At 43.2% G+C, this 8,210-nt stretch overlaps 1 protein-coding gene across 3 annotated transcripts in view; it reads left to right on the top strand.

Moving 5' to 3' along the window:
- The first annotated feature begins 3,747 nt into the window (after positions 1–3,747).
- The window catches only part of LYN (LYN proto-oncogene, Src family tyrosine kinase), a 92,383-nt gene continuing 87,920 nt past the window's right edge, over positions 3,748–8,210 (top strand). For all 3 annotated transcript variants that reach the window (XM_077810256.1, XM_077810257.1, XM_077810255.1), the window contains exon 1: positions 3,748–3,963. The gene's annotated coding sequence lies outside the window, so the exon portion shown is untranslated. The remainder of the gene's footprint in view (positions 3,964–8,210) is intronic.

Below are 8,210 nucleotides of genomic sequence, written 5' to 3'. Positions count from 1 at the left end.
ATAGAATCATGGAAACGTAGGGGCTGGAAGGGTCCTCAAGAGGTCATCTAGTTGAGCCCCCTGCACCGAGGCAGGATAAAATATCCCTAGATCATTCCCGATAGGTGTTTGTCTAACCTATTCTTTAAAATGACAAGGATTCCACAACCACCCTTCCGTTGATGCCACTGTAGCATAGATGCCGCCTAGAGCGCCCTAGCTGTGCTGCTGCAGTGTAGACATACCCTGAGTGGCAGTATAGATGTCAGGGATAAACATCGGCCCCAATTTTGAGTTTCTGCATTCTTGTGCTAAGTGAAAGAGAGGAGACAAAGGTGGCTTTAAGCTACCTGTATTTCAGCATCATTTGGGGACTGATTTGGAGCTGCTTTAACTTTATGCTCAGACTGTTATAGCCTTCTAGGGACCAAGCAACAGAAAATAGCTGGCGCTCAATGTGGTCCAAATACATGCCGTCTCGTTGGTGCTTCCTGTTGGCTGGGTGTGATGCTCCAAGCTGTCCTGCCCCAGGCACCTCCCATAGGTTGTTGACCTCACTAGATGGATCTTCAGTGCTTCAGCCCTCTGGCCAAGTCACACAGTCTAAAATGGATTAACCATTCCAGGGTAGCAAAAGTCCCACAAACTGTCAGCCCTCACCAGGGTCTTCAGCCTCATTGCTGGATCCTTTAAATCCAGCTCTGTGCTTGGGCTTCTAAAGGAGATTTGTCCCCTTCTTGGGGTTTAGACCACTTACCCAGCAGCTGGTGAGGGAACCCCGGCCTGCCCACTACTCCAGGTCCCAACCTAGGGACCCTATAACAACAGCCATGTATCACTGCCTCCAGTTCACTGCTGCTATTCCCTGGGCCTTTTCCCACATAGCCCCTTTCTCTTCACCCTTACTTCAGGGCTGTGTCTCTCAGATCCTCCTCACTGAACGCAAGTGCCATGAGAACCTGTCTTCCAGGTCTCTGTCAAGCACCTCTGACTAGCAGTGAGCACTTCCTTGCTCCTCTCGTCCCAGCCAGAGACTGACATGCTCAGCCCCTGAAGCTCCTTTTATCTGAGCCTGTTGGCCTCTGAATGGCTGCTTCTATACAGCCTCTCTAGGCAGGCCTGACAGACCCACCTTAGCTGCTCCTTTCTTGGGGCACAGTGTGGTAGGACCATGGGGCCTCCAGGAGGAGGCCTCAAAGGGCCTGGTACACCCTGTCACACCCCCTCCCTCCAATTCCCTACCCTGACACACACACGCACACACAGCCTGTGGCTAAGGACTGTGTCATAGACTGGCATGGACTTGCTCCTCCAACTGTGTACACCGGCAGGTAGGCCCTAGGCTCAAGCTGTGGAGCTAACAATAGTGTAGTTGTCTGGGGTCTGTGTTCAGCCTCCAACCAGAGCCCAAACAACTACACTGCTATTCTATAGCCCTGCAGCCCCAGCCTGGTGAGCCTGAGTCAGCTGACCCAGGCCAGCCATCCCTGTGCTGCAGGTCTTTTATTGCAGTATAGATGTACCCCTGGAGGCTACTTTATCTAGAGTTGAGGGATGAACAGGCCCTTAGCTAGCTTTAAAATTGGAGAACTGCAAAGAAGGCATAAAGGTACCTTTGCTTCACCTTGTGTCCTGCACCTAATGCTGCTCGGCTACTCCCAAGATTTGGGCCTGCTGTAGTCAATACCCCAATTTAGTGCTCTGCTTGAGAATTCAAAGTCAGAATTTCAGACCACTTTTAATATTATTTAATCTTTTGTGCTCAGAAGTTGTTTGCTCAGTAAGTAGACTTATGCCTTTCTCCACTTTTAGAGTTTGAGTTGCAGCTTCTAGGCAGCAGTTCTGCGGAAAAGGACCTACGGGTGACAGTGGACGAGAAGCTGGATATGAGTCAGCAGTGTGCCCTTGTTGCCAAGAAGGCCAATGGCATTTTGGGATGTATAAGTAGGGGCACAGCGAGCAGATCGAGGGACGTGATCGTCCCCCTCTATTCGACATTGGTGAGGCCTCATCTGGAGTACTGTGTCCAGTTTTGGGCCCCACACTACAAGAAGGATGTGGATAAATTGGAGAGAGTCCAGCGAAGGGCAACAAAAATGATTAGGGGTCTAGAACACATGACTTATGAGGAGAGGCTGAGGGAACTGGGATTGTTTAGCCTGCAGAAGAGAAGAATGAGGGGGGATTTGATAGCTGCTTTCAACTACCTGAAAGGGGGTTCCAAAGAGGATGGCTCTAGACTGTTCTCAATGGTAGCAGATGACAGAACGAGGAGTAATGGTCTCAAGTTGCAGTGGGGGAGGTTTAGATTGGATATTAGGAAAAACTTTTTCACTAAGAGGGTGGTGAAACACTGGAATGCGTTACCTAGGGAGGTGGTAGAATCTCCTTCCTTAGAGGTTTTTAAGGTCAGGCTTGACAAAGCCCTGGCTGGGATGATTTAACTGGGAATTGGTCCTGCTTCGAGCAGGGGGTTGGACTAGATGACCTTCAGGGGTCCCTTCCAACCCTGATATTCTATGATTCTATGATTCTTGTCCAGACCTCCCTGCTTGGGGCTTGATGGTCTCTAGGGGCTGATTCCACATCAGAGCAGTCTTCTAGTGAATCCTAATTAAAAACTGGTAATTGTACCTTTGGGTTCCTTTCCAAGCCTGTTTCCTGTACATTTTAGAAATTGCCATGTTTAAATGTTTGGCAGGGTTGATGGTGGATTTCTGGTGCCCATCATCAGAGTCCTCTACCTTACTGGGACATGTGACCTCCCTCTCAGATCTTTCAATATATTTTTAATTTCTTATTAATAAATAAGAGTCTATTATGGGAGCAGGAGTTTCTCCTCATGCCGATGAAGAAAACAGATTAGGTCTCTGACCAGTATTGGACATAACAAGAAGAATCATGGTCAAAACAGAAATGTTTCCATCCTATTACCCGCCATAGCCACCGCTTACATTTTCCCCTTCAGATTCATAAGATGTTGGAGCAGGGATTGCCATTTACTATATGTTTGTACAGCACCTAGAACAATGTGGTCCTCTCCTGGTTAGTCTCTAGCTATTACTGCAATATTCTTGTTTAATAGAGTTAACAGTAACGCTCTGCTCAGTCATACCTCACAAGTTTCCCTGGCTCAGAAGGGACAGTCATTACACTTAGTAAAATATTTAACTTGCATTCCTTCTAAACTCTCCCAGACTCCTTATGTGCTCCGGGGGAGCTAAAATAGTTTATTATCCACCAGGTGAGAAAGGGAATAGGAGAAACTGCTTGGACTTTCCTTACTGCCCCCTCCCCCCAGGTGTGTGCCGCCTCCCCTCATTTAATAGTAGAAAGAGGGAGGGAGGAAAATAGATGGTTGTGACGGTCTCTAAGAGCAGAGTACGCCCTCCTCCTCCCATTAGCCAGAGGAAGGGAGGGTTGAGGGCTGCTCTAGTTAAAATGAAACCAGCCAACAGTAATGATCTTCCTCCTCCTGAAATCCCATTCTCATCTATCTCATCTGCTGGTGGAAATCTCTCTGGGGATCTTGTTTGTGTCTCTACTTCAGCCCCTCCTATGAAACCCTCCCCCATTGTTTTGATTTATTAATCAAAAGCTGAACAATACTTTTTATTTTTATTAAAAATTCTCCCCTCTCTTCCCCCCCCCCCCATATCCTTTACTGATATTTATGCAAATCTCCTAATACCAGGAAGTAAACTGAAAACTCTCAGCCAACCCACTGAAACCAACCGAAGTTCCTTTTCTGCAGTGCACAGGGGTGGCCTCAGGCAGACTATAGGCTTGGCTGCTCTGGAGTCTCTCTTTCTCTCCCAGCTGCAAAATCCTGTGGTCTTCAAAAAAATCAACGGGTAGCTTTTCCTCTTCCCGAGGATAATCCGCTAATTTAATTCTGAACTACACCCTGGCTCCTACCCCAACTCTGTGGCTGAAGTAACTGTGGAGTTTACTTGCTGCTTCCAAAGTTTCACGCTCAGGGAAGTAAGTGTCTTTCTTTTGTCTCCTAATTTGGAAGTGGCTACTGTGTCCAGCGGTAATTTCTGTGATCCTTTCAGAGCAGTGGGAAATGTAGGGAACAGCCCTGCGCTGGCAGGGTACGGATTAATAAGACTTCCTCTTTAATTCATACAAATCGTGGGCTTCCGACATTCCTAGAGTTTGTCGGAGGGAACCAGTGCTTCTCTCTGGTGATTCTTGGGACCTTTTTGGCAGCTGTCCCTGTTGCTTTGGTAACAGTTTTTCCCCACCTGGATTTACCTTGCGGGTCAGAGGGAATAGACACTTGTTCATAATAGACATTTGTCTGTTGCATAAATAGCTTGTCGCAGGAGGCTGGGTTTTAGTTACGTTGTTAGCTCTCCTATAACATGCTGTCTTTAATTACATTGGAATTTTTGAGATTTAACCTCCCCTACTGGTATACTAATCATTTTAAGGAAAGCTAGTCTATAAATACATGTTGACATCTTCCTCTGGTCTCCCTTGCCCCTAAAAATGAAAAGAGAAAAGCCAAAGTTTTCAGGCAGGAGAAAGAAGGGGCTGGTTGAGTGCATTCTAGAATTATTAGTGAATTAGCTAAAGGGTGATTGATTTGTCCGGTCATGGAACCTGATCTCTCTAATTAACTGAAGTGAACAAGAAATATTAAGGTTTCAGAGTAGCAGCGGTGTTAGTCTGTATCTGCAAACTCAGGAAAGGTTATGCTCAAATAAATTTGTTAGTCTCTAAGGTGCCACAAGTACTCCTTTTCTTTTTGAAGAAATATTAAATGAACCTTGTGTTAAGGATATAGCCAGTTCAAAAGAGGAAGTGTGACACTAATGGGCTGCTTGTGTTTCTGCCCCTTCAGTGAACAGTTCTTTGAACCTCAGATACAATTTATAGTACATTAGTTAAAAGGAAGCGAGAGTCTTTTCAGCCTGGTTAGCTTTTCCTTTAGCCCAAGGGAAGGTGTGTAGCTGCAGTCTAAGCTTTCCTGTGTGGTTCAGCTCTTAAGGAAATACCGCAATTTATTTGAGAAGACTTTAGAAAGGGATTACATTTGATGGTTTGTTATGATCTTCAAGGCTATATTGATTATTCAGCCAATCTTGATTATTCCTAATTAAAAACAAACAAAAAAGCCGGAATGCCAGAAAGAATGTAGCATTACACAATGCATTTTTTCTTAGTCACTGTCACAAGCTAAGACAATAGACTTGATTTAACTAAGAGAGAAAATATGGCCTCTGGATATTCTGTGTTTAAACTCTGGATTTTAAACCTACAAGTGTATAGTAATTTCTGGAGCATCTTCAAATTAAAACTGCTTCCTCTTAGCTAGATATTAAAGTGTGCTCCTGCTTTGAAAAAAAAATGAAAATGGTATTGTGATGTTCCATGTTTAGTGTCTCTCACTGGTTTCCAGTCCAAGTCTGCTCAGTTTCTAAAGTAAAAATTTTTTTTTTTTTTTTTAAACTGCCATACCTGCAAATTCTGTCTAGAATCTGAAAGTCCAGTTGGTTCCTTCTCGGTCAAACATCCTCAATATTCTGCCGTTAGAATTTAGTTGACAGTCCCTGTTTTTTCTCAAGCAAGAATAAAATTCAGCTCAGTAGTCAAAATTAGTTTGTCATTAAAGTAAGCAGATATAACTCTGAATACACACAGGGAACAAAAAAGTTGAAGTAGAAGTTGCCATATTTACTTTCATTTTTCACAATGGAAGAGCACTTTAGATTTTTTTTTTTCAGCCAAAAACTAAACAAACACTCTTCTCTCCAACACTCCCTGCAAATCCCCCATCCCACCCACGCACCCACCACAAATTGAGGGGGAACTTTTTACCCTTGTACAGTATGATTCCTGCACGACCCCTGGAATGCCTGAACGCTGGCTGCAAATGGTTGTAATGTAATATCTGGTGGTAGATAAATTGTGGAACACTTGCCAAATGATTATAAAAAAATCTGCTATATAGAACTGTTTTAACAAAATAAAGATTAAATTGTGTTGGGGAGCCTAGTTTTCAAGAAGGGTTAATCAAATTGCTTTAATGTGAATCTTTCCTGTTCTAGTACTGGATGCAGAGCAGATGTGATGGTTTTATAAGTTTTTAATAAAGTGAGGACTTCACGTCTTTATAATAAATAGTGACAACATTACAACAATAGATTGGAAGAGCCAAATAATTTTTTCACTAAAAGTAGAAACAGGATGAAAGTCTCACTGATGAGTGGGTTTTAGCCCACAAAAGCTTATGCTCAGATAAATTTGTTAGTCTCTAAGGTGCCACAAGTACTCCTCGTTCTTTTCCTTGATAATGCTATCTAACATGAGTGTACAGAATCACAGGAGACAATTAAAATTCATGGATTCTGCAGCCAATAGGTTTCACATTCTGTTGACCTATTTCAAGATTAATATCTTGTATCCAATGCCAGCTTTGTAAGTTACATAATAGTCAGAAAGTTTTCTTGATTTAATAGGATAAAGATTTCTTTCATCAAGAAACTGTTGAGATAATGTCTTACTGCAATGATGATGTATAACAAGCATTTTAGCAACTACTGTAATTTGGTAGATGTGAAATGTTTCTGCTTTTCCTGTGTATTCCTCTAGGTAAGCAAGACTTTTTGATGTAAAGGTGCCCAAAGAATTGCAGAAAGGCCTTTTTAACAATATTTTGGTCAGTAAAATCATTCAATGACTGTTTCTGTTGATAGCGCTTTTGACTACAATGATACATAACCTGCTAATACTAGGCATTTTATACTCTATTAGCATTCCTGTTTTCAGGTCTGCTTCACCTTGTCTAAACTATTGGATGGATTTTCTACACATCTACAAAGCTTTGTGCATTTATTAATTTATTGCCTCCTCTCTCTCTCTCTCTCTAGAAATGAGGCACTGTGTTCTGTGACCCTATCAGCTCTCATAATTTTAACAGCAGCATGCTTGATCAGTTTTTGTAAGGGAAACTTCATAGCCTACCCAGGTCCTTCAGAAAGCGATATGGATAATTCAGTTGAGAGATTTGTCCCTGAATCAGAACTTAATTGATGACCCAAGATTGAATTAGAGGATGCTGGAGGTCCCATCTCTTGAATGACACAAAACTAAGGTCCTCCTGGCCACCTGTGGCCATTAAAGATTACATAGCACAATTCTCAAGACAAGAGGCATTGCACTTGGTGTCCTGGCTAAAGTGCAACTTGGGTAGTAGCATCCTACGTAAAGTTACCCTTAGTTTTATCAGATAATGTACTCTTCATGTCTTTTCACATGGCAATGCTGCACTAGGGTTGTGGGGAGTTAAACAGCTAATCCCAGAAGTAATTGCATTTTTCTGGTAGAAAAGAAGTGTGTGTTTCCGTGCTTCATTTTGAGTATTTAAGTGTTTTGATCTTTAGGCTGAGACGGTACTCACTTCGGGCCAGATTGTTGGATCATATTAAAGAAGTTCTGTATTAAAATCACAAATGAGTTTGATTCCCCATAGTTTAAATTCCAGGGTATTACTAATTAAGAGGTCTCTTGGTTTTTGGTACTGTTTCTCTCCCTCTATGTGTTAAACTTGCAAGCTGCTAATTGCGTTAGTACATTCTAAGACAGAGTCTGTTCTCAAAGCAATTCTTTGTAATAACAACTACTCACACAGAGAGAGACTCAAAACAATACTCTGTAACAACAAAAACAGCACCCAGAGACCCCCCCCCCCGCCTTTTTGTTGTAGTCATCTTGCTTTGTTAACAATTGTGATTAAAATAGAGATAGAGGATGTATGTGGATGGATGCTTGGTGTGGATAATAACTGAATGATCAGGGAGGTGCCAGCCGAAGAATCCAGTGTCCATCGGCTGAAGAAGGCGTCAAGTGGAAATAACCAGAGGACCCCCGGAGGGCAGACTGGAATCCACCCAACAGCCTCAAGGATGGGAGAACCAAAGAACAAGATAACATCTAGCAGCATGGAGCCGTCAGGAATGTGCTATGTGCTGACTGATTCAGCAACAGCATGATGAAGCAATTCCCATAGACTGGCATAGGAAGAAATTCCTATAAAAATGGACTCTAGAAAGTGAGAACTTTGGGGTCTGATTCTGCAAACCAACTTCCAGGAGCATCAGATGAGCATCTGACAAAGCCCTGCTCCCTCCTCACGTCCAGGCCACCTGGCCAGTGGCTTGGCATGAGCAACTCTAAGGCTGGTAACTATGATAACAACCTTGCAGAACCTGTGTGTGTGT

The sequence above is a fragment of the Eretmochelys imbricata genome, chromosome 2 (assembly GCF_965152235.1).
Source record: "Eretmochelys imbricata isolate rEreImb1 chromosome 2, rEreImb1.hap1, whole genome shotgun sequence".
Lineage (NCBI taxonomy): Eukaryota > Metazoa > Chordata > Testudines > Cheloniidae > Eretmochelys > Eretmochelys imbricata.
This window is presented reverse-complemented; position numbering and strand designations above follow the sequence as displayed.